The sequence below is a fragment of the Mus musculus genome, chromosome 15, assembly GCF_000001635.26.
Source record: "Mus musculus strain C57BL/6J chromosome 15, GRCm38.p6 C57BL/6J".
Taxonomy (NCBI): domain Eukaryota; kingdom Metazoa; phylum Chordata; class Mammalia; order Rodentia; family Muridae; genus Mus; species Mus musculus.
Window position 1 is genome coordinate 7,016,784 of NC_000081.6, and position 26,054 is coordinate 7,042,837.

The 26,054-nt window shown below is 42.1% G+C and overlaps 2 long non-coding RNA genes across 5 annotated transcripts in view; both read left to right on the forward strand.

The window, feature by feature from the left end:
- Gm30559 overlaps positions 1 to 14,378 on the forward strand; it is a 37,901-nt gene extending 23,523 nt beyond the window's left edge. For both annotated transcript variants that reach the window (XR_383811.3, XR_383809.3), the window contains 4 exons: positions 6,472 to 6,563; positions 9,114 to 9,253; positions 11,408 to 11,511; positions 14,098 to 14,378. This is a non-coding gene — a long non-coding RNA (predicted gene, 30559). The remainder of the gene's footprint in view (positions 1 to 6,471; positions 6,564 to 9,113; positions 9,254 to 11,407; positions 11,512 to 14,097) is intronic.
- A 3,238-nt stretch (positions 14,379 to 17,616) lies between these two features.
- On the forward strand, positions 17,617 to 24,599 carry Gm30663. 3 transcript variants are annotated; one of them, XR_383812.1, is made up of 4 exons: positions 17,617 to 17,713; positions 20,595 to 20,803; positions 22,440 to 22,570; positions 24,450 to 24,599. It is a non-coding gene; the product is annotated as a predicted gene, 30663 (long non-coding RNA). The 3 variants fall into 3 exon arrangements; XR_383813.1 differs by having other exon boundaries at positions 20,637 to 20,803; XR_383814.3 differs by lacking the exons at positions 17,617 to 17,713; positions 20,595 to 20,803 and adding an exon at positions 21,084 to 21,273.
- Positions 24,600 to 26,054: the final 1,455 nt, after the last annotated feature.

Consider the following 26,054-nt stretch of genomic DNA (forward strand, 5'->3'; position numbering starts at 1 on the left):
GAATGTGAACAGACACAAGCAAAGCAAAGCTCAATACTAAGAAATTTGAATTTGCAAAGAGAAAGCAAGTTAAAGAAGCCCAAGGCAGAAGAAGAAGGAGGAGGAGGGGGAGGGGGAGGGGGAGGGGGAGGGGGAGGGGGAGGGGGAGGGAGAGGGAGAGGGAGAGGGAGAGGGAGAGGGAGAGGGAGAGGGAGAGGGAGAGGGAGAGGGAGAGGGAGAGGGAGAGGGAGAGGGAGAGGGAGAGGGAGAGGGAGAGGGAGAGGGAGAGGGAGAGGGAGAAGAAGAAGAAGAAGAAGAAGAAGAAGAAGAAGAAGAAGAAGAAGAAGAAGAAGAAGAAGAAGAAGAAGAAGAAGAAGAAGAAGAAAGGAAATACTGAGCAAATGGACTAAAAAGGGCCAGCCAAACCTAAGTTTACAAATGGAGTATTTTCTTCAAAAAAAAATACAATAACAAAAAAGGTTAGAATAAACATTTTGTGTTTGAGGATTAAAATATTTGACTGGTGACAGAATAAAACAACAATAAAAAAGAGCAGGGGCTGGTGGGGCAGGAAGGGGTGAGGAGAGACTTGTCCCTAAGTGCTTTCTAGTAGAAAGTTGAATGTAATCCTAGAAGCCTTGGCTGCAAGTCTGGAATTGGGAGTCATCCTTCGTAGATGGTTGCAGCCAAGAAGTGGGTGAGATCACTAGCTATCAGGTGAAAGGCGATGATAACTAGACCTTGGCAGCAGTCACATCGCAGGAATGGGCAGAGGAAGAGACAGGGGTGAAGGATTCCAGCCATGAGTAATCTGAGACTCCTGAGATAAACTGAGAGTTCGGTGCCTAGAGAGACCAGAGTTTTGGGGAGGAGGAAGTGGTCGGTATTGCAAGTTAGAAGCAAACACAAGAGGAAGCTGACTCAGTAATGCTCATTGATGGGGGAGTGGATGTCTGTAGCCTAAGACATGAAACGTGGGCATATACCATGACCACTGTGTCCAGGCAAAGATTTACAATGATAAAGAAAAAAGAATTAGGGTACATCTCTGTGGTAGAAGACTTGTCTAGCCCATGGGAGATTATTACTTCAATCTTCAGCTCCCACAAAAGGCAAAAGAACAAGAGAGGAAGGCACGCTTAATTGTATAGGAAGCAAAGCACTGTGGGACAGTAGAAACATTTTTAAAAGCAAGGTAATAAAATCCCAACTGTACCATCATGGATTCATCCTTGAGGACACAGGTTGGTTGGAGAAGTGACAGGGACAAGAAGGATCATGTAATTACTGAAGAGCTGCCTTTCTAGCATAATCAGTGAGGATGATGAAAGCCACTACATAAAACAAGGAATTGTATCCAACTAATGAACATAAAAGCAGGGGAGGGGAGGCACATTAAAACTGAATGGTGGTTTTTGTTATTGCTTGTTATTTGCTTGCTTGAGACAGGGTCCCATGTAGCCCAGGCTTACTTCGAACTCACTATATAGTCAAGGATGACCTTGAACTCCTGAATCTCTTGTCCCCTCCCACCAGCCATGGGGTTATAGGCATGTGCATGACCAGGCCTGGTTTTTGCTGTATCTGGGATCAAAAACAGAGCCTCAAGTATTGTGGGCAAGCACTCTAGCTCTGTAACAAATGAGCTACATTCTCTAGTCCTGAAAATTGTTATCGTAGATATTTTGAGATATATTTAATGCTATCTCAGAAAAAGGGGAGTAACTATAGCATTTAGTATAAATGATGACTGCCAACATGACAAAACCATGTGATACTGATGTGCCCTCTGCATGTAGTGCTATCTATAAAGTATGTACGCAACAACAGCAGAAGGAGCCTGAATTAAACCAGACCAATAGAGCTAACCTGCCCCTGACAAGAGATGAGAGGGCAAAGCATGGAGACGATACTGACTGAATCCAGACACAAGGAGACTGCAGGAAAACAGCACGGATCTCCCACACCCTGCAGAGATGGAACACAGAGGGTTGGAAGGGTGGGTTGCCAGATTTGAGACACCTCCAGAAGGAGTAGAGTTTTGGGTCCTGATTTCACTAAAGCAGCTAAACAAACAATTTCAGGAAACATCTTAGCAATAACTGAATATTTTTTTGACATTAAGTAATCCCTTCAGATGCTTTAAGATACGTTTAGAAAGGATCATTATCCTTTGCAAGCTGGAATATATATGAATGAAAGGACTGACTGGGGGCTTGTAATTGCTGCAACTGAAAAGAGTCTGTACACTGTTCTGTTTTACGTATCATGCAGAAGAGTTAAAAGAAAGCAAAGAATAAATACAAATGTACCATGATTTTTTTCAGAACTGTATAAGGAGTCAAGTACATTTTAAGCATTACACCAAACTTACAATTTTTTTTTTATATTGAATTTCTTCTGGCTTTCAATGTTCCCAATGGAGGAGTTTCTACTACTTCTTTTTTTTAAATTTTCATGTAGTTGCGGGGTGGGGGCAATATGTAAATGCAGGTGTGGTGATTAATCTTGGTTGTCAACACAGCTGCTCTGGAGTCAACCAAATTTCAAGATAGTGAGTTCTCCTGCAGCGGATTTTCTATATCAGGTTATCTGAAGAAGTAAGACACGCTCTAAATCTGGGCCATGTTGGGCTATAAGACAAGTCACACACACACACACACACACACACACACACACACACACACCCCAGCACCATCACCACCACCACCACCACCACCAAAAATAAAAACATTGAAAGAGAGAGACAGAAAAAGAGAAACAAGGGATGGGGAGAGAAAAAACACTGATAGTACACACAATTTTAAGAGAATTAAGAACGGAGCACCTAATTATAAGACCAACATTTTAAAGGAGATTTTGTCTAATATAGACAGCCTGCATCCCCTCCATATAGACGGCATATATCCAGAATCCATTTGTCTTCAGCTCTGCATGTCAACAACCATGTGCTATGCTCTTCCACACTGTACATGCTTACCAGACTCACATGAGTCTTGGACCTCCTGACATTGCTCCATTTCTTCCACGTCATCAGCCAGAACTCCCTTGACCTTGCACAACATGGGATCATTCCCCATTGTAAGAGCCTTCTCTTTGTTTTCTGTTAATGACAGAATTTGGGAGTGTAGTTATTGAAGGAGGTTTGTGTAGACTTTTGTCAAGACTTCCTGACCCTACATATCATGTGACAGCAATGAAGAGTCCAAGAGTTTTTATTGCTCTCTTGATGGCTCAGTGGTTAAGAGCAATGACTGCTATTCTGAGTTCAATTCCCAGCAACCATATGGTGGCTCACAACCATCTGTGGTGAGATCCGATGCCTCTTCTGGTCTGAAGAGAATTACAGTGTGTTCACATACATTCAATAAATCTTTTAAAGATAGTAATAATAAATGTTTTTGAAACTGCTGGCTTATGATATTTTGTCATACATAGCCTACTGGAAGGCTAAAGGCAGGATGATTTGGGAAAGGGCATCTCTCTTGTACCACAGATGTTCTGATATCTGCAGTCTATCAGGACTCAGTATCACCTGGCACAGAAGAGCTTAGATTTAGAGAGCCGGAGAAAGTGAACATGACCTAGCAGAATAACAACTGCAAGAAAAGCCTTTCCGTTTTTCGTCTTCCTTTCTTGAGTCCTGAGTGAAGCAAGATGATCCCAAGGCACTTTAAAACACTGGGTTGATCAAGGAGGGGCCCCTACCCCTGAGAATTTAATGCCAGTGGAGTTGATGTCATCTGGGAGAGGAAGAATCTATTTATCTATCTTTAAGGCAAGTTGACTCTTTTCAAATGGTTGGCCCCATGTTCCTGTCTATGTGGACAACACAAATTGAACTAAGTAGGTTACTAAAACCACAAATAAACAAACAGAGGATCTAAAGTTGGGAGGACATGGAGAGGTCAGGGGTGGATCTGGGATGGTTAACGGATATGAATGTGATTGTATGAAATTCTCAAAAAAAATTAATAAGATATTACATTAAAAGCAAAGACTAGTTCAAGATAGCAGCAGCATTAGAGGACCTTATTTTGGACTTTAACCCTCTGGTCTTGAATGATCTGTTTATCTAGACCACTCATAAAAATGTAATGGTTACTAACACAGGCAACTTTAGTTATAACGTGGCTTATAATAGATCCTAAAGCCACTCAAGACAGGGTCGTATGAAATACATATCTTATAGTTGATCATAGGTATCCAAACTTTAGACACGATCTCCTCTGAATATGGACCAGAAGGCCATGATCATGTCTCAGATCTGCCATCTTAGTTTCTTTCCTACTGCTGTATGACAGTATGTGGCCTTGGTTCTTGACCAAGATGAATCCATACATTGAAAGTTGATGTGAGTCCTTCCTCATCATTGAGCCAAGACCTTGAGAGCTGTGGAAAGGAAAAGGGATTGATATAAACTCGGGAAGTAGAGAGACCCTGTTCAGTCTCATTCTGCCCCCTCAGGGATGGGCTACTTGGTACCTTCAACCACAAAAGCTACCTGCTAAGGAAATGGACAGGCTAGCCCTGGTGATGCACCTCCCCAACCCTATGTAAACTCATCTGCTTCAACGACTTTTATAGCCGTAGGGCAATACAAGTCGTAAATGGTCTTCTGGTATACAGAGAAAGGCTCCTAGGGAAACAGAGTTGTTTCTGGGGTGATTTTTAGTCTTCTCTTTCCCACCCAGCTCTCTATCCTTTTCTGTCCTTTGGTCACTGTCACCAATTACACATGGTTTTCACCAGCATCTTTTTCTAGCAAGTGCTTCTCTTGAATACAACAACAAATGAAGGTGGCCTTTCTGTCCCCGTTTTCTGGCTTTAAACTAAACGTTCAGGCAGGTATCCAAACCAGGAGCAAACACGGGAGGGTAGGAGTAAGAATTATCCCTAGAACTTGGTATTAGAGTCCTTAATGTACTTATGCAGTTATGTAACACTGTGTCTATTCTCAGTTTATTTGGATAGGTTACTTATGCATGCCTACACTACTTAGCTTGGGGACTGTCATAGTCAGGGTTTCTATTCCTGTACAAACATCATGACCAAGAAGCAAGTTGGGGAGGAAAGTGTTTATTCAGCTTATACTGCCCACATTGCTGTTGATCACCAGGGGATGCAGGACTGGAACTCAGGCAGGTCAGGAAGCAGGAGCTGATGCAGAGGCCATGGAGGAATGTTACTTACTGGCTTGCTTGCTTCCCCTGGCTTGCTCAGCCTGCTCTCTTATAGAATCAAGACTACCAGCCCAGAGATGGCACCACCCACAAGGGGACCTCCCCCTTGATCACTAATTGAGAAAATGCCTTACAGCTGGATCTCATGGATACATTTCCCCAACTGAAGCTCCTTTCTCTGTGATAACTCCAGCCTGTGTCAAGTTGACACAAAACTAGCCAGTACAGGGGCCCATCCTGCCAAGTTATTATACAGATCTAACACACTGCTATGGCACAAACATACTGTGAAGGATGCCTTTTAGCAACAGATGGCCAAAATTGCCATCTTCTTTTTAAAATTATGTTTAAACCTTTTAACTTATTTTTTTAATGTGCATTACTACCAGGAATCATATGGTTACAGTTATAACAGGCATTCCAAGCCTATGAGCTCACTGATACAATTGCTTAGAAAGAGGCTTAAATAAAAATGAAGAAGCAAGGTGGCTACAGAGTTCCCAGCACCCATGCCAGGTTTTACAACCACCTGTGACTTCAGCTCTGGGACATCTGACAACCTCCTCTGGACTCCCTATTTTTTAAAATCGAGAAGCATACCAAAATCATATAAGTGGGTGCGTGTGTGTATTTGTGTATGTGTGATGTAATTATGATGGGTCATCGTTTGTGGGACTCTGCAATGATAAAAGAAACAGACCATCTGAAGAATTTATGGGAGCTGAACAATAGTATCATTTTTCCTCCTCTCTGAACTCCCAAGTTTCTTTATGTGAATAGTTATGTAAATGGTAGTTGATATTCCCCACCACCACCACCACCACCAAGCTGTTCTAGGGTGAAATGACACAGTAACAAACAAAAGAAAGTCCCTGCCCCATCTTGGGCTCACATTCAGATGGAGGAGCAGATTGAAACCACAACACAGCTGGGCAGATTTGATGTGGTGGTGTCCAAAGAAAGCTGTAAAAGTCAGTAAACCCTCTAACAATGTCTGGTATTGTTCAAGTGAGATGCCAGAGACAAGAATGAGGACTTGACTGGAGACTATCTAAAAAATGCCTGGAATCATGGAATACTTCCCTATGAGCTTTTTTTTTTTTGGTCAGGGAGGCCACAGAGGTCTCCAAAACAACGCCAGCTATTGCCATTGCTCTTGACTACCCATTGCCATTGCTCCTGGCTACCCACCATGACCACATGGTAAGTCCCTATTGCTTGAAGACACCACATACTTTGGCTAAAGTGTGCAGAGCAATTGATCTCAAATGTGCCAAGAAGCTTCCTTTCTCCTGACTCCCTTTCACAGGACCAGAGGATGCTATGTAAGGCACTGGGGAAGAAAACTCATCAATGATCTTACAGCATCGGATGCTGCATGCCACAGTGGTGGCCTTCTAGGTAAGATGTGCCCACTGGTGCAGCAGTAGTAGTGTGATTGTTAATGGGATAACCAACCACTTTCTGATAAGATTTGAAGCTTGTTGCAGAGTAGGGGAAAAAAAAAACATGGCTAGGAAGGTCACAGGCCCTAGGGTGGGACCTACTGTCATTATTTTGTTAAATCCTCATGGAATCAGAATGTCTTCTAAATATTTATATTCACAGACTTAGGATGTTCTCAACCTTGGTTAGAGACACTTAAAAAAAAAAAAACCCAGTGGCCGGCAGTCAATACAAAGACTCATAATTGGTCAGAGTGCTCAGATAAATGCTTATGGGTGCTCAGCCCAAAGTGGTATGTCTTTATCAATCTCCCTCCGAGGCTCAAAGAATATTGTAAGTGGGAAAGGGTGTAAGCACCAGAGGGTGGGAAGGAATGCTGTGAAATGTCTTCTAGGCGTGTCATGGCTGTTGCACTCACGAACTCACTCAAGCTGTAGGGACTTGCATAAGATCTCTACAAGATCAAACCAGCCAAGACAGCTAGGGGAGAACCGTATGATGCTTCACCCTTGGATGAGGGACTTTCAGCAGTTGGTAGCTGGTGACATATGGGCAACACCAAACAGACTTTGTGGTAAAGAAGGAAGAGGAGGAGATGAAGTTGGGAGATAGACATGTGATGATAATTCTATTAGAAGTTACAAAGAGAAATTGATTGTGGATATGGTCATATTTCATTCTACAAATGTATGAAATTCTCTAGGAAATTCTTTTAAAAGACAAAAAGAATTGAAAACAATACACACACACACACACACACACACACGCTTCACACATTGCAAGAAGTGTACAGTGTGGGCAAATGAAATTGTTTCATTACTGTTGGATTTTTGCCCCAGGGGAAATATCTGAAGATTACTTCCTCAACTTTTGCACAGTTAAAGGGCTTAATCCCAGATACCTAATGCGGAGAGAGACCATTTGCAGAGTGATTCTGACAAGTATCACAATCTGGCTATGCATTGCAGGTCCCATGTGTTCTGTTCAGCCTGAATTAACCTAGCCACAAAAACGTTTCTGTAAGTCAAATGCTTTTCTGAAATCCAAATATGTGAACTCTAATTTGTTCCCCTTCGTTCCTTAATTTTAAAGATCTATCCAAAAAATTTAGCAAATTTTCTTGGGCTCACTTTCTCTTTTTAAATCCCTAACGTAACTATTTCTTAACTTGCTTCACTGGCCTTTCTCCCTGCAAGCATTGACTCTCCGATCAACTCACAGATTGGCTACCCGACAACTGTTCAAGGGCCAGATATTCGACTTGGGAAATTACTGACACAATGAACTTAGTAAATTTCACCCCGATGGAGTGAGAGAGTTAAAAGAAACTTATAAATCAAAATTGCATTTAATCCTGGAATGATTTGCGTGTTGGGAGACAGTCAAATCATAGATTCATAACAAAATAGCTATCAAGCAAAGGGTAGAGTCTGAGTCTGGTGCATGGAGAGAAAATATTATAGGATCAAAATGTGAAAGAAAGATTTGCTAACAAGACCTGTGAATGAGATAGGTCCAGGTAACTTTAGCTCTCAGACCCTCTGCAAGTGAAAAACCAGAGATCACAGTCTATTAACTCCTGTGCTGCCAAGGTCCAGTGCTTTGCATCATTGCATGAGATGATGGTATAGTTTAGCTAAAAAGCAAAATAAGAGAATATTTCACTACTCTTATGTGAGCTGATTTTACTACCCTATCAATGTCCCTAGAAAGTTTATAAGTTGCACTTCTGGTTCATTGGTCTCAACATAAATAAATAAGCAAAATCTTTTGATTTTCTATTTTGATTAACATAGTGTTTGCTAAAGCTGGCAACCTGCTATAAAATGTATTGCCAAACAAGACATAGTAATCTAATAGATAAAAGATAAATCTCTCAGAATTGAAAGCACAGAGAACAGTGTCTCTTCCCAGCACGTCCACGGTGGGAGGTCATACATTTACTCTAACTTTGCTGCTCTTTCTCTAAACATTTGGGATTCCTCTTGTGGAACTGTCTTCAGAGCCTGCAGATCCCATCTTGTGCCAAGTCTTTATCCTTCGGGGTGGAGTTGGGGGGCGCAGCAGAAGGGAGTGAATTTAATGATTTCTGGAAAGAGGCATAAGTCATCCAGAGGCTAATCTGGTAAATAATGAGTGTATCCATTTGGGGAGGGGAAAAAAAAGGGAAAGGAAAATGCCTGTATATCAAGTGTAGATCCTGATGTTTGTCCTGTGAACAGGATCTTTAAAGGCAGTCCTCTGAGCAGCACTGTTCTAGCATTGACATTCTTTGAATAGAATCTTCCAGAACCTTCCAAAGGGGCTACTTTGTATATAGCACCTCAGACTCTTAGAAAGATGCGAAACACTGGTTTCACATATGTGCATGAAAAATCTGCAGAAGAGTAAACACCAAGGATGTGGAATCAAGATGAAGACTGTCAGGTAGATACACTTTCTTGATATCAACTAGGAAGAAAAGCCTTCACTGTGTGTAGTTATGCTCCTTGTTCTTCTTCCCAGAGACTCACCTAGGACCCAACCATCATTGATGGTCTACCACAAATGCACGAGTGTAAGGCAATGTCAAATATGTGGCAGTCATTTTTCCAAATAAGGAATACTTCTCCTCACCAGAAAGTTCAAGAATATACCTAAAACTGGTAATTAATCGCCTCATAACTGTTTAATTACTATAGTTATATGTATATTTAAATTACTCTGTATATCTTTAAAGTACATCAGTACTAATTTGAATAAGTATATTATATTATATTTCATAAAAGTATCCAATATTGTATTATATAGTTTTCCACTGTCATAATCAATTTTACTCCAAGCCACAAGATTAAGAAAGCCGTTTTCACTTGCTCGTCCCAAAGCTGTGTGTTCTGCATCCACTATGAAAGCACTTACTGTAATTCTTGAAGAAGCAATCCTTAAAAGACTCCCTCATAACATGACCCATCTTGAATGTGAAGCCATTGACCCAGTGAAAGAATAATTAAATATTTATTCAAGTTCACCGATTCTGCTTGGAAGCATCAGAAGCAACCCCCATTGTGGTTAGTTCAGGTTGTTATCCCTTGGAAGAAATTTCTTACTCAGAATTAAACAGAAAACAAAACATTCCATGGTAGGAAAGCATTAGAAATAAAACCGTTCCCCCCTTTCCAAAGAGTGGGTTTTTTTTTTTTTGAGGGACAATCTAACCTAGTATTTATTTTCTATACAAACATATTTCATTTCTACTCACCATTCTTATGTAATGAGCAGGCCCTGCATGTGGATACAAATACATTCACTTACCCAAGCCACGCTTGTTTATATAGACAGATTTTAAATCAATGATCAAGATATGTATGTAGATGTCTTGATGATTTGAATTACTGATTTTAAATGTAACTGTTGAGTGTCTGAAAGTGCCACACTTATAGTATTCTCTCTCTGACATTGAAAAAAAGTTAAAGAGAGAGGGCTTTGGACATTTTTTGTGTTAATAAAGTTCTCAGAGCTTAATGCTGTTAAAGTAGAAGATTAGAGAACTGGGGGAAATACTTACATTTCAAGCATGCCTGATGATTTGGAAGAGAGTCTTCAGAATTCGAATCTTAAAATGACATTTTGACAACATGCACCTGAGTCATCATTTCTCCCAGCAGTTATATGGATACTGCTATCTAACCTGGTGTGTTGGTATTTGACGGAACATAGAGACACTGGAGAAGACGCAGTCGGACTCCAGCCCACTGTGGGCAGTAACATTTGTAGACAAGTGGTACTTGAAATAGACAGTGTGTGCTGGGCATGGTGGCGCACAAAGTAGGTTCCAGGACAGTCAGGGCTATACCAAGAAACCCTGTCTCGAAAAACAAAAACAAAAAAGCAAAAAACAAAAAACAAACAACAAAGAAAAAAAAAGAAAAGAAAGAAAAAGAAATAGTGTGCATACTAGTCAGAGTGTCAGCGGGCCAGTAAGCACTGTTCCTCTATGGTTTCTGTCCTGACTTCAGTCGTGGATTGTGATCCAGTAGTCACAGGGACCACGGCGACAGAAAACACACCAGAACACCTGGCATTTAACTGTACACAGAGGCAGGAATTTGCCTGTCGCTCCACAAACCTGAGCTTTGAGTTTTCATGTCCACCGAAGAAGTTAAGGTTGACCACGACAAAAGTCCGAGTCCAGGGGAGAAATTCAATAGAGAGGCGTGTAAGAGAGAGACAAGGGAACACGTTTGATTTTCTTTTGGCACACAGCAGGGAAAAACAAAACATGGTACAACTGTTTGCCCCCAGAGAAGGGAACGCACACATTGGATTACAAAGCAAGTATTAAAACGCCGAGTATTTGTGTTTGTGAAACAAAAACCAAACAACGGAAACTAGCTGAGGAACACAGAGACTAGGGGCGTCAGCCAGAAGGGCAGGAATCCGATTAGTTATACCGCCATTTTTACGAGGGCATCGTAAACATCTTGGCTATATGTTCTCAAAGGCTTTTGGCTTCCATGTTCTGGCGTCTCTTTGTATGCTAAGCCCCATCTAAGCTCTCGTTGTGTTTATGATTGTAGCTGAGCCTAGTGTTTTGGTTCTGATGGGCCCCAGCCTTGGTGACTACTCTTATGTGTTCAGAATAATCTCTGCTGCTGACACCTTCAAAGAGATAGTAGCACTCAGGCCGCTTCCTCCTGTTGACAGCGGCGTGCTGGCCTCTGCCTTTTGAGTTTAGAGATAAAGTAATGAGGGAGCTTTTCTGGGAGGGGGCTGAGTGGAGAGTCCTGATTTCCAATTTTCCTTGTGTCTTTGTTTCACAGGGATGATGGCTTTTGAGGTAATTACCCACAGCCTGCTACTGGCTCGGCACACTGAATTAGAGTTCTGCAGAGAAATGGAACCAACATATAAAGAGATTTATAAGGTGCTGGCGCAAGGTTGTGCAGCCTGAGTAGATCCACAAACTGCTGTCTGCAAACAAAGCAGTAGGTGGGGGAATTTGAAGGCAGAGGATGGATTCCAGATAGCATCTGAGGCAAGAGAAGCCAGAGCAAGTACAGATTGGTGTTCCCAATGGATCATACAGTCAAGCAAAGAGCCAGTTCAACCTCCCCCTGCCTTCCTGCTCCATCCAGACTCTCAAATGGCAGGTTGCTGCTTTACTCAGTCTTCAGTACTCAGCCCCTCAACTCAAAAGTTGATGTCTTCTGAAAACACGCATGCGCGCACACACACACAGAGACAGAGACAGAGAGACAGAGAGGGACAGAGAGAGAGAGAGAGAGAATTACATTTAACCACCATACTTATGGGCATCTATAGTCCAGTCAAGCTGGCACATGAAACTAACCATCACATGTAATACCACATGTTCATGAATTGCATGTACATCACATATAATACTCTAGTTTGCATGTGATTTCTTCCTAACTCTGTAAGCACATTCTCTCAGCATTTTGGACAACAATCAAAAGAGTTGATATGGATAAATAGCCTTTGTTACTCTCTCTCTCTCTCTCTCTCTCTCTCTCTCTCTCTCTCTCTCTTTCTTCTTTCTCTCTTACACACACACACAAACACACACACACATACACTATTGTGGGACATATTAGTGGCCTCATGGATTTAACATGTCTTATATAAAATTTTCTTTTAGGCTGGAGGGCTGTCTCAGAGGTTAAGAATACTTATTGCTCATGTACAGAAATCCAGTTTGGTTTCTGGCATGAACACTGTGGCTCACCATTGCCTGTAACTCCAATTCCAGAAGGACAAATGCCTCTTCAGACCTCTGCAGACTCCTGCATACATGTGATGCACATCACATACTCAGGCGCACACACATACACACACACCACACACACATATACACCATACACACATACACACACACACACACCATACACACACACACACCATACACACACCACACACACACACACAATAGCTTTTTAAAAGTATTTTCAGTAAACATTGAATTTATATAAATATTTATTTTGTTCCCAGCAAAGAGAGAGAGAGACAGAGACAGAGAGAAACAGAGAGACAGAGAGAGACAGAGAGAGAGAGAGAGAGAGAGGGAGAAAGAGAGAGACAGAGAGAGAGAGAGAGAGTGAGAGAGAGAGAGAGAGAGAGCCCATAGAGAACAGGATACTTTGACAGACTAGTTAGTTGAACTGTGTACTCACTAATTTTCCTCTCCTCTCTGGACTGTGAGCTAATCACACATCTCTTGTCAACCTGCCCTGTCTACAAGAAACAGACATTGACTCATTGGCCTTTGGGATGGTCATGATGGAGCGTGTTACATTTCCACGTAGCACTGAACAGTCAGAGTCACACTGTGTGGCAATGGGATTGGGTCAGCTCTTTCAAATGGCTCATCAAACACAGACAGTAACACATATTACCAGTCAGTTAACCAATGCCCAAGAGTGTGATGCCTCTTCCTGTCATCAGATTGTAATTAATGGAATAATCTACTTCTAAAGAAGTGAGACAAGGATTCCAGAACACCAAGGGATAGAGCCACCTATGAGAGCTTTACAATACATCAGTTGTTGTTGTTTTTTTTTATTTCACTTCCATTGCTGTTTTCAATTTCATAAAGTTGTTATTAAAACTCTTCAGGGTCTGGGGAAATAGCTGAGTGGTTAAAGCACTTGCTACGAATGTGTGAAGAGTGGGGTTCATATCCCCAGAACTCTCATGAGATGTGGGGTGGGCACAGCAGCTGCCTGGGATTAGAGCTGACGAAGGTAGAGACGAGGATCCTCAGAGGAAACTGGACAGCGAGATTAGCCATGCTGCAGGGTCTTAGTTAGGTTAAGAGAACTCACCTTAATGAGTAGCAGACGAATAATACAGGCTGATTCCTGACATCAACATTATACAAGACCATGCACATGCACATATACACATGTACAAGTCCCCACACATAGGCAAACATGCACAGAGCACACACAGAGACCCACATTGGAATAGAAAAAGGGGGGAAAGAAAAAAAGTCTTGTGACTAATTACAGATGTTAGCCCACAGAGACTTGTTATGTTGTCTCCTGTTTGCCCTGTACCATTCCCCAGCTCCTAGCTCACCACCACGTCTTTCATCTTTGCAATCCATGTCCCGTATGTCGGGAAATGTACAGGAGCTTCTGGACTTGCAATAAGGATATGGAGATGTACAGATAAGCCCATTGTAAGCTAATACCATAAGTCAAAAACACATTTAGTGCACCTAACCCACTGACCTTCATGACTGGGCTACAGAGCAAACCTGGGTGTCACCAACACCCCTCCGTCCTGAAAGATGATCAGACCACATATCATTACCCACCACAAAGACTGAAACTCAAACTGTCAAGTGTGGTTTCCACTGAGTGTGTATCACTTTAACACCTTTGTAAAAATCTAAAAATGTAGTGTCAACCATTGTAGTAATAAGCCAGGATTCAGGGCTGTTTATATCCTTGAGAAGTAATGGCATTTTGTGTCTATATTTCTTATGTAGATGAATGGTGTCATCTCATCCATCCCCATCTTTTACTCCTCTGCAACGTACCTTGTGATCCGGCCATGTTGCTCTGTGAAATCTTGTTCCTTACATGAGACATCCTGATAGGATTTTCTCAAATCACATCATATCCTTTTCTTTATTGACTTTCCCCATCAGTACACACGAAAATTGCTTCCAAATGTACAAGCAACCTGGGGAGAGTCATTTCTTTTGTCTTTGTATCCATGAATGCCAAATTTCTTTATTGTATACACACACATGATTGATGATTAAAATAGCAAGAAAAAGAATTCATATGTGCTATGAGATATAACTTTCTCTCTTTCTCTCTGTCTCTCTCTGTCTCTCTGTCTCTCTCTCTCTGTCTCTCTCTCTCTCTCCCTCTCTCTCTCTCTCTCTCTCTCTGTGTGTGTGTGTGTGTGTGTGTGTGTGTGTGTGTGTGTGTGTGTGTGTGAGTATAATTGCAGGTGCCTTTAGAGGTCAGAAGAGGAGGCACTGGATTCCCCAGAGCTACAGTTACAGGCAGTTATAAGCCTCCTGATGTGGGCCCTGGCAACTGAGCTCAGCTTCTCTGCAAGAGCCATCCATGCTCTTAAGCATTCACTGAGCTCTTTCCAGCCCCACGTGATTACAGTCTTAAATGCTCTCGGTGTGACCAGATTGCTTTCCAGAGAGAGTACACTTTCTTATTTTAGCCTCGCCACGACATGGGAAGGTCACAATTCTCCATGTTCTCATTAGCAGCTCTTAGTGTATGACTTTTAAAGTTTTAAACAACTTCCATGTATAGCAGATCCTTGTTTGTTTGTTTGTTTGTTTGTTTGTTTGTTTATTATTAGCATTATTTTATACTTTTAAAACAGGGTCTCACTTTGCCTCCCAAACTGGTTTCAAACTTCAGGCAATCCCCCTGTTTCAGTCTCCTGAGTGCTAGGATTACAGATGTACATCACCATGCCTGGTTTCACTTTCATTTTAAGTTATATCCATCTGGTTGCCAGTAGAATGGCGTGTGCTTCACTTATTAGTCCCTTGGATTTTTCTCTTGTGATAATTTTATTCACACCATGGCCCATTTTTTTCTTACTACATTCTCTACTAGATTTCCTAATTTGGTTTTCTATTTCATCTTATTACTTCATAGGACGAGTTATTCCCCTCATATTTTTTCTTCCTACTTCATTTTCAAAACTGACTTTACTGAATTGTAAACATTTCTTTGTAGTTTTGAAAGCTTAATTACTCGTGTTTTAGCTCCTGGAGGGCATCCTCCCAGACTGCCACTTCTTACGGTTTTATCAACACAGATTTCCTTCATTTGTAATATGCTTTGATATCTATCAAATATGTCTTCCTTTTAGACTTCTTAAAACTTTTCTTGTGAATATTTTTTGCACAGAACTTTTAAAGTACAAATTTCAAGATAAAAGATGAAATTTCTGGTGGGACTTTGACTTTTATTGCATTGACTCCAGTATTTAAACCCTAAATGTATCTGTAGAAAGTGAAAGTGTGCTTTTAACGTGGTTTTTAACTGTTTGTTTAATTGATTGATTGACTGATTGATTGATTGATTGATTGATTTTAAATTTTTCTGGTATGTGCTTTAACAGTTGTTCCTGATGTTTACCTTCATTGTGGTTTTGGTTGTAGCTATGAAAAGTTATTCCACATCATGTTTTCTACTAAGTTATTTCTCACTTAGAAGGACACAGTCGGGTTTTGAATATAGAGCTCGTATTCAGCAGACTTGCTAGCCTTCTTATTAGCTGCAAATGCTTCCTGGTTTTCTTAAGTTTCCTATGCATTTGACCATGGTGTTATGAATGCGAGTCATAGTAAGTTGATCTTCTCAGTCTTAGTATTTACACACTGACCAGGACTTCCTAGTCTTTGTTGATGAATAGAATATACATGTCTTTTTCTAACCTTAAAGGAAATTGCATCTTAAGATTTCAGATGGAATTTGCTATCTACAGGATGATGATTTCTACCACGTAGGATTTTTACCTTAGTGTTTTTCACCTAATGTAAGGTTGGTCTGTGGGTAGTTTTGTTTTCTTATACATGGTTTAGCATCAGAATCACATAAGACTCACAAGATGGCATGCATTCATTCCCTTTTTGAAATTTTATTTCTATAAAACAGAGATTATCTGTAGAGCAGCTGCTCCCCCAGATAAATGACTGCTGGTTATCAGCACTGAAACATCGACGCCTGTCTTCATTTGACTCCTGTATTTTATTTCTGAGCAAATCCCTGTCTTCATAATGGATCTCAAATCTGGCCAAATACATCTCTTCCCTTGCTCCTTTCATTCAATCCATTGCATCCCCAGCTTCCTTGTTTCCAATTTTTCCTTATTATATCCCATTTTCACTGAAGCCAGAGTATCCCAAGGCATAGCTAGGATCATATAACTTATATTGTTTCCTGTTCAATCCACTGATGAGAGATTACCTAGAAAACATCATGAACATGGCTAATAGTACTCCTAGCCAAGAGTTCATTTTATGAGAGGGTTGATTGCTTAGGGAGAATTTCTGTGGAAACAGAGTCAGGGAGAAATTGTAGACAGGTCCTTTGAGGTTCTTCTACTTTCTTCCCAGATAGTGATACTAAGCCTTGGACCCAGCCATAGTGTCAGGCATACCACCTTGGATGCTCTAGTTAAAACTTCCCAGAGCCAACTATAGACCCATTATAGCCTGACAACTGCTTACACCTCTGCCCTGTTGTCCTATACTCTCCCTTTTGCCACACAACCTACTTCACTTATACTTTACTTGCTCAAGACACCAAATGTGCTTTGGCTTTAGTACGTCCCCCTTCCCTCAAGCTTTATTCTTCAAAATATCTTCATAGCTTATTTTCACCCTGTCTTCAGATCTCTGCTTACTTCTTCAATACATAAGTGCCAGCATTTCGCATGCTTTAAGTCTTTGCCTAAGCGATATCTTGCTATGCATTGTTTCTATTGTATTTTGGCACATATTTAGATTACTGCAGTTAACCTGTTTCTACTATATGGTTTCCATTTTGTAAATTCAACAACATTTTGTTCATATCATCTTTCATGGGACATTTGTTTCCAAATTTTTCTCAATTATAAACAATGCTTCAGTGTCCAGAATAGCTTCACAAGGTCTGCTTGGCAGCACATAAGATCTTACCATAGGGCATATTTAGGAATGTGTAATCAGTGGTCAAAGAGAGACAGGGATTTTCAGGGAGCTGGTCTCCAGCAGTAGTATTGAGAGTCATACACAGACTGTCTACTGCAGCAGAGTGAACAAACTACTGGAAGAGCTAAGAAGAGCTTGCACTAATGAAGCAAGTGTGAACTGTTGTCTCCATGGTTCCCTAGAGGAACTTCTACTTCATCTCTGGATACTGCCTACAGGCCACCCTCTGTGAAGCATCTGTCATCAATGACAAGGAGCAGCTGTGACAGATAGTCTAGAGAATCTTAACCCTTAGATACTTGGGATTCTTCCTTGGGTCTTCCATGAGTCACTTTTTACCTACAGGGAAGAATAGAGAGAAGCTGGTCTTTGTCGACAGCCCTCAAAGTGTTGGGAGAGTGACAACTTCCAACGGGAATTTTTGGTAAGACTTGGGCCCTAGAAACAGTGGAAAGAGACTCAAAACAGCTTCAGAGCTTCTGAATTAATAAAGGCTGGCTTTCAGAGTCCCAGTGTAGGGTGTGGTCCAGGAAAAGACAGCTTTGTTAGGATGTCTATTTGTTTAGCCATCACGTGGGCTTGTTCTTTATTCTCTGTTACCCCCTTTCTCTCATTTTCTTTCTCTTTTTTCTTTCTCATGCTCCTCTGTTTATGTGTCAGACTTATCAATAGGATGACATGACTCCACTCTGAGTGTTCATGTTTTGAAAACTGAAGAAGACAGGGAATGTCTATCTAATACTTCCAGAATGGTTCCAGAAACCATTAGAATGCAGAAGAAATATATGCATGCTAAACTAGCCCTTGATCTTGGCTTTTGGCTATACAAAGCATGTTCTTGGTGTAGATGTCTGGGTGCATTGTAGAAATGATAGTTCCTTTCTGCAATGTTATCATTTGGGTCACAGAACCTCATAATGATTCAGAGGGGTAGCATTATGGTCTGGGTTTGAGTCTATAAAAAGATTGGTTCTACATTTCTCAATATGCAGTAGCCTCAGAAGACATGTAGGCCAAAATTTGCTCTGAAACAGAGGTCAAGGCAACATAGAATAAGGAACAAAAATACCAAATTGCAACAGGAGACTGAAGCTCGCCCTGTCATTATCTACTTGATGATTTTAGAACAGTGGCCTAATCCTTGGGACTTTAGCGATTTCATTACAAAATGAAGACTTGGAGGTGGATGAAGAGCCACTTTAAGCATCAAGCAGATGCAATCCCAGGTAGAGTTACTTCTACCTTATTGAAACCAGAAGGAAGGCATTATGCCTTTTTTTCTTCCTGTGTCACTTGAAGTGTAATCCCTTGACATCCAGAGTTATTTTACAGCTTCCAAGTTAGTCAGCAGCAGCATAACTTCTCAGTCCTAAGTTAATTCCTGAACAGATAGGAGGACCTCTGTTTTCTCATCTCTGTAATTACTGCATAGCTGTGGGATGGCATGTGTTCTGAGTCTTCTTGTTTGATGTGTCTCCCTGCTCCTGGCTAACTTCCCAGGCATTTTCTTTTGGGAACACAATCCTGTTGGGATTGGGTCAACTCTATCTTCCTGTACCACTTTTTACATCCCATCCCTCCCAGCCTGCCTGTGACTCAGAGGTGTATGCCCCAGGCCTACCATTCTGTACCTATTAGGAGAAAGGCTTCAATCTGCTACAGAGTTTGACAGTAAGAGGCATTGTTTTAATTAAATATTTCTATCTAAATAAGGACTTGAGTCTGCCACAGTGGCTTACCAAAGGGCATTTTCCATAAATTTAGAAAGAACATTCCATTAAAAGACACTGGTAAAGGCATGCTTCTCTCAATAACCTTTGTGAGAAGGGCCTGCTCCCTGTCTATGGCTGAAGCATTTATCTTGCTAATGTATCAGATTTCTTTTATCAGTCCCTGTTATCAACCTCCACTGACGTCTAGAATTCTAGTTTGTTTATCTCCCCTTCCCACCTCCCCTTCCTATGAAGATTTTTCTATTCTCCATCCCTATCTTGCTTTCTTATCCTCATTTCAGCTTTCTTTTGTCTACACATTTCCCCCCATTCTTTAAAAAACAAAAACAAACAAACAAAAAACTTACTTCTACCTTTGGGGGAGAGAACAGACAAAAATTTAATTGGTTATTCGCTATGTGCAAAGTATCATCTAAGACATTTTTAAATTTGATAGCTGACTTTACAGCTGAAGAAACCAAGATTCAGAGAGATTATAATATTGTCCAAGTCATGATGGGAAAGCCAGAGTTGTTCTAGGGTCTGTTGGTCTTTAAACTCATCACTCTTTGCACTGAACACACTCACTTAGCCTAAGAGTCTTAGAGCATCTCAGTGTACTCACCAACAAGGGGATTCTGAGAGTCATTCTTAGCTCACTAACCCCAAACCTGATTCTCAAGCCCTCCTATCACCATTGCAACCAAGTATATCCTAACATCAAGATTATTTCTGCATCTACTAGGCAAGTAGCTTTTGAAACCTGATGCAGCCTATGACAGGGGGATGTGTTCGTTTAGATGACGCTGACATTCATCTCTAAGCTTTCTACGTTGCCCCTTTGTTTCATAAGTGAGACAATTAAAGCCCGGAGGGATAGAGAACACTGCTCAGAATCGTGTAGCTAGTCTGTGAAGTAAATGGCATAGACAAACAGACCGAGAGATGAGTGTTTAGGAAAATGCAGCTCTTAACCCAACACCTGAGTAACATGCTCTATTATCATCTTCATCTTTCTGGGCTGCAACTTTTTCATGTGCAGAGTAGGAATGGAGGTGATCTTGCATGCCATCATGAAACAAGAGGGTTCGCTATAAATGGTAGACAAATGCACTGCTCTTCATTCTACAGAATCAGTAAGTCCACTCCTTAACTTTGTGGACCAACAGGAAAATGATCAGTAAAGACACTTTGGCCCTCACTCTTACCTACCTCTAAGATGCCCAGTAAACACTATGAAACAAAGTCACTGACTAAGGCTGAAACACAATCCCAGAGCCAAGTGGTCCCTTTATTGTTGCATACAGCAAAGAAGCTGCAGAGTTTCTCATCTAATAAGAAGTCAAAAGTTTGTGCCGTAGCATATGGTGCTAAGCTCATGAGAACCCAAATCACTAATTTTTAGTTCCTTATTTAAAAAAGAAATGCAGCATATTCCATCTGATTCTTCATTAGTCCTTTCTCTTATGTGAGAAAATATGGAATAATTTAAAAGTCTTTATTGTTCAAATATACATAGGTTAATAGGGTTTTTCCTTAATTTGCATTTACTATTGAGTGAAATATATTGAAAGAGTTATAATTTCTTTTAAGCTCTTTTGAAACAAGAGTAAAAGCTTTGACTTCAACACAAAGGTCCAAATGGAGCTGCAAGTATTTCTGATGTCTGGATTCACACAGTAAAAGGGTGTTTATTGACTGATGGAGCCAACTCATGATCTGACACTCTCCTTGGAGGCAAGCAATGCACCGCAAAGACACATCTCTCCAGAAAGGCACTGTTGCTGTGCACAAGTTACCATGTAAGGAAATGTGTGAATGTGCAAAGAAATGCAGATGTCGTTTTGACAGAAGTCTTATTGATAGTATTTCTGACTCAGATCCAGACAGAAAACAGCACATTCCCCATAGTAACCAAGCGTTATTTTAAAAGGAACTGTCTGTGCAGGTATAGCGTTGGAAGAGATAGCGAGTGAGTCATCATGGGACTCGATGAGTCACACCTTGTGACAGCGAATGGTCATTATCATTTTCTGGGCTCGAGGGGACAAGAAAAAAAAAAAAACAAGAGTTGCTGTAAACAGCAAAGGCTGCCATATGGGAAGGAGGTTTCTGCTTTGAATATGACTATGGGTAGAACTGAGCATCTCAGTCCACCTAAGATGCAAGTCAAAAATATCCTGGCATCTCTCTTTGCCACCCTCTCACCTCTTACTAGCACCCATCAAGAAGGCCTTTGCTGTACAAACTATGTCTCAGAGTTCTGGGCAAGGTAAGGCAGAAACAAACACAGGGAGCCAAAAGGAAACTAACCCAGTGTGGCCAGTATTTAAGGACAGAGCAAAGAATAAGCGAAGTGTTCTTTCTTTGTTTTGCCTCAGTTTTCCCTGGAATTGTCTTGAATGTGTAATTACTTCATAGCTACTGAGGGGAAATGTACCCACCACATTCTTGTACTAGATCAGATCAGAAATAGCCATTGAAAGGTCAAGCTTCATTCTCCCTGGCAGCTCAATTCTCTTAGCTGACCAGAAGTACAGAGCTCATTTTTAAGCCTTAGAAAAATCCACAAGAATTGAGTTTTGACCTTTATGTGTTAGAGATTTAGGGGGCCCAATAAGTGGCATTTCCGTGTCTTGTTAACATTGACAGAAGTTGGTTCGTTAGAGAATATTTGTGTGTGTGTGTGTGTGTGTGTGTGTGTGTGTGTGTAAAATAAACCTTTTAGTATTGCTGAGCTGATATTAGGAAGCAAGTAGGCAAGACCCATGTAGTCAGAAACAAAACAGGCATCTACAGGTCTTGCCAGAGAAGCAGGGTCTGTGCCTCTAATCACTCAAACAGATGAAAATAGAGGCTTCATGCAAGTGGCCAGATCTCTAAAAACGGAGAATCGGGAAGATGGGCCATGCAGTTTATCTGGTAGAGTCTTGCCTAGCACACACAAAATTCTGCATTGAACTCCCAGCATCACTGCATAAACCCAGGGGTTGTGGTCCATGCCTGTGGCCCCAGCATTCAGGAAGTGGAGTCAAGAGGAATTGAGTTTAAAGCCTTGACTACATAATGAGTACGAGGCCAGCCTGGGCTGATGGGACCCTGTCTCTCAAAACAAAAGGAAGATATAGTGAGTCTCTATTCTTAGATCCTTGCCTCATCAAACTTTATCTCCTGGTAGAAGAATAGTTATCTTCTGACATTTTTTTTAAACAAATCAGACAGAGCCATGGTCCAGCCATCCATCATTCTTTCCTGGTTGCAACACCAGTGGGATTTTATGGGAGACGGCGAGCCATTGGTTTTCCAGACTTAGGGAATCTATCGCTACCCTTAAAGCTTTTTTTTTAACCTCCTAGAAAACTTATTGCACTTGATGATGCTGATTGGTACAAGTTTAGGGGGTGAACCAAGGCCTCTGGATCTGCTTCTGTCCTCAAGGTGGCAGGAGTTCCTCCTGGACGGTTCTGCTGCGTGGGAGAGCCTTGGGCCAAGGCAAACACAGCACTATGTACACGCACAAGGACACTGTGTGCTTTTCTTGATTCCCAGGAAACCAGATCTAAGTGAAGGTCAGTAGAGTTGATATGCTGCGCGTAACCCAAATTTGGGTATGAAGGACAAAGATTGGACCTTGGAACTTCCTTTGGCCAAGGGCTCTTGAGCTGTCTCTTGGGCCCCCTTCTAATTCATTGTTAATTGGTTTCTTCAAACTCTGTTTATTCAGTGTTAGAAACTCTTGGTCAGCCTAACTCAAGGGCTCATAATAGAAAGCTACTCTGGTCTCTGTGGAGAGGAACCAGGAGTCACAGATACCATCTTTCTCAGACCTCCCAACTCTCCTTCAGGCTATCTGCCCTACCACACAAGGTTTTAGGCTGTGCTTAGACTCGTTTGTGTCAGGAACAACCACCACCTCTGCAGTTACGGACTTGATCCCTCTCCCTGGAGATCTGAAGGTCTTTCCCTTACTTTCATCGTGAGCCTGGGCCTTTGCGGGTTCCTGATGTACTAATGCATCTTACACAGCCAGGGAGCCATGCTAGAAACCCAGGGCCTAGGCCTATCTCATCCACGTCGAAGTCATCGCCAAGCCTTCTCAATTTTGTCCCCTAGTCAGCTCCATTCTTCCTTTGGTCAGGCCCACCTGCCTCTTTTGCCCAGCCTATCCTATTTGCTTTCATGCCCAATGTGGTTCCAATTAAGCTCCACTCAAGCAAGCAAGAATGAGTTCATTTCACAATGCAAATCTCTTTGTTTCACTTCTCTTAAAGCCCTTCAGTAGCCTCCTTCTCTTCCTTGAAGCTAGAGTGTTTTATTATTTTTCCCACCTCCTACATCCAAATGCACCCCATGTGAGCAAGTGTAACCTTTGTTTGACTCATAATGAATAGTATTTGCAATGTTTGCCTTACAAATCGGCAGGGTATCTGTAGACACATAATCAATTGCTCCAGACAGCCACTGAAGCAAGGCCTCTTCCTTGTACCACCACTTCCAAGTTCAGCTCTTTTCTTTCCTCCAGCTCAGCCTGGATCCTCAATAATCCAGCTTCCACCCATAGGAGATGCATCCTTCAGCTCCGTTCTGCACCCTCGCTTGGAAGGGGAGGCCACTAGAATAGACCCGAAGGCTGAAAGGAGCTAATACAGAAGCCGCTTCTCGGAGACCGTAGCAACCCCTCTCTGCACGCAGAGCTACCTCCTGAAGTTAATTACTTTAACTATTGTAGAAACTTTCCTACACCAAACTGCCAAATTCTGCTTCATGGTTGGGCAGTTTGTGCCAACTAGAGCTCTGTGGGCTCTATCTGCTACAGAGGGTGGCACTTGAGGATGTAGCCTTGGCTTTCTTACTGTATCTTCCAGCCAACCATTTTCTCGTTCACTAGAACTAAAAACCAAACCAGAGCTGGCTGTGCACATCCAGGTCGATTCGATAAAGCAGTCCCACTCAGCACATTCACAGACTGGAGAGTAGCCTTTAGCTGACATACACTGCTCTGCACAGCAATGTCTGCATTCTCCAGAATGTGTGAAACTCCCACAGTGTGTCCACAGTGAGAAAGTACACATGTGTGCATATATGTATCTGCATTATGAATATATACACATACATGCATACATAATATGAATGCACACATGTATATGTGCATCCAGTAGTACATCCTTGGATGTCTTTGATGTGAGCACGAAAGCACATACACGTGCCTGCTGTGTGAGTGCACACAGAGATGTGCATGTCCCGGGGTGTGACTTTGTAGGTGTTCACAGTGTGAAGCCACATGTGAGTGTATGCTGAAAGTCTGAGTGTCTGTTCTCAGTGAGTGAGTCTGTGTATATGTGTGTGTATCCATGAAGTTTGTGTGCACATCTGTTTGCCTACACCCTAAAGTATCTGGATGAGGGGCAGCACGGACCTACTCTGCAGCAACTTCCCTCTCTTCCACAGGAAGCTTGTCGAGGTTCCCAAGGAGATACTGAAGAAGTCAGGAGACCGCACCACACAGGCATCCAACGTTGGAGGACAAAGTAGCTGCTAGGACCTATGGCTCATCTAATCGTTTGGACCAAGCTCACACTGGGATAAGCTGTTTGCAGCTAATGACTATCCTTCAGGGATGTCGAGACAGGCCTGTTGCTAGGTGGCATGGGGCTCGTTTGGCAGCTGGCTCACTCCTTGGTCTGGTTGAACCTTTCCAGACTGCAGAGCTAACTACCGGACCCTCCTCCCTTATCCTTGCTCCCTCTCCCTTTGACCCAGGTGGGGCTGCATTGCAGCCGGGAGGTTTTCTCAGCATGCATTTCCCCTCCTCAGTCTCTGCTTGTTCAATACTAGCTCCCCAGAGGCCAGAGGGATATATTTTTAAAGTCATACATTTTGGAACAGTTGTGGGGTTTAGTAAAGGAGAGTCCCTCTGGCCATGCTTCTTTAGAGCTACTGACATTGAGACAAGAAAGGATGAAAACAACATTCAAAGTTATGTGCATCCAGCACTGATGGGTATCAGTGGGCCACATGGGATACATACTTTTGCATACACTGAATAAATGTTAGTAAAAGGAATCTTTTAAAATAATGAAATGATCTTACCTCTGCTAAGGTGTAGGACATTAAAAATCCTGCTGGATTTAAGTACCTTAGGAAGATCTTTCAGCAGAATCAACAAAGGCCCAGGCTTTCCATGAATAAGGGGAAGAGGCGGGCAGGGGAGGGGAGGGGGGGAAAGGGAAGGGGAAAGGAGAGGAGCAGAAGGGAGGGAAGTGGAGAGGGGACGGGAAGGGGAAGGGAGAGGAGAGGAGGGGCGGAGAGGAGGAGAGGGGTGCTCCCTCAGCATCTAATCCCAGTTCTGCACACTCAAGACTGTGGCCTTCTATTCCTTCTCAGGATTGGAAACCAGGAAGGAATGTTTTACATGACAACAGAAGGAAATAAATTCCCTGAGTGAAGAAGCAAATGGCCAGCTTTAAAGTGGGACGGCATATGCATTTATGGAAGTGGAGGACGTCTGTGAAATCAGATCAGGTTGAAATCAGAATGATTGGTTTGCCTTTATATGGAAGAATTTGTGTGCACACGTGTCATCATGGTCTTCATCCTGTGTCTATAACAGAGCACCTTAGACGAAGTCATTAACCAATAATAACCTGTTCCCCACCCTTCTGGAGACTGGAAGGTCCACAGGTATAGAAGTGGCATCTATGTGACACTTGTCCAGCTTGCACCCACTGCGTTATCCCACGGCAGCAGGCAGAAAGGAAAGAGCACACAACCAGGAGTCTCGGAGAGCCGGACGGGTGCTTCACTGCAGTTCCTTCTCTCAATAGCTAGCTCATTCCTGTGATAATGAGATTGATCCCCTCAAGAAGACTCACCCCTCCTCACTCCTCACGGCCCCACCACCTCCCTAAACCCCACTTTCCAATCACCACCTTGTGAGCTCTGGAGTCATGATCAAACTACAACACACACCCTAGTAAATGAATTCTTTTTAATCTAGGAAATGAGTGACTGATCGTTCTAATAATACAGCGTGCTGCTATTAAAAATGAAGCC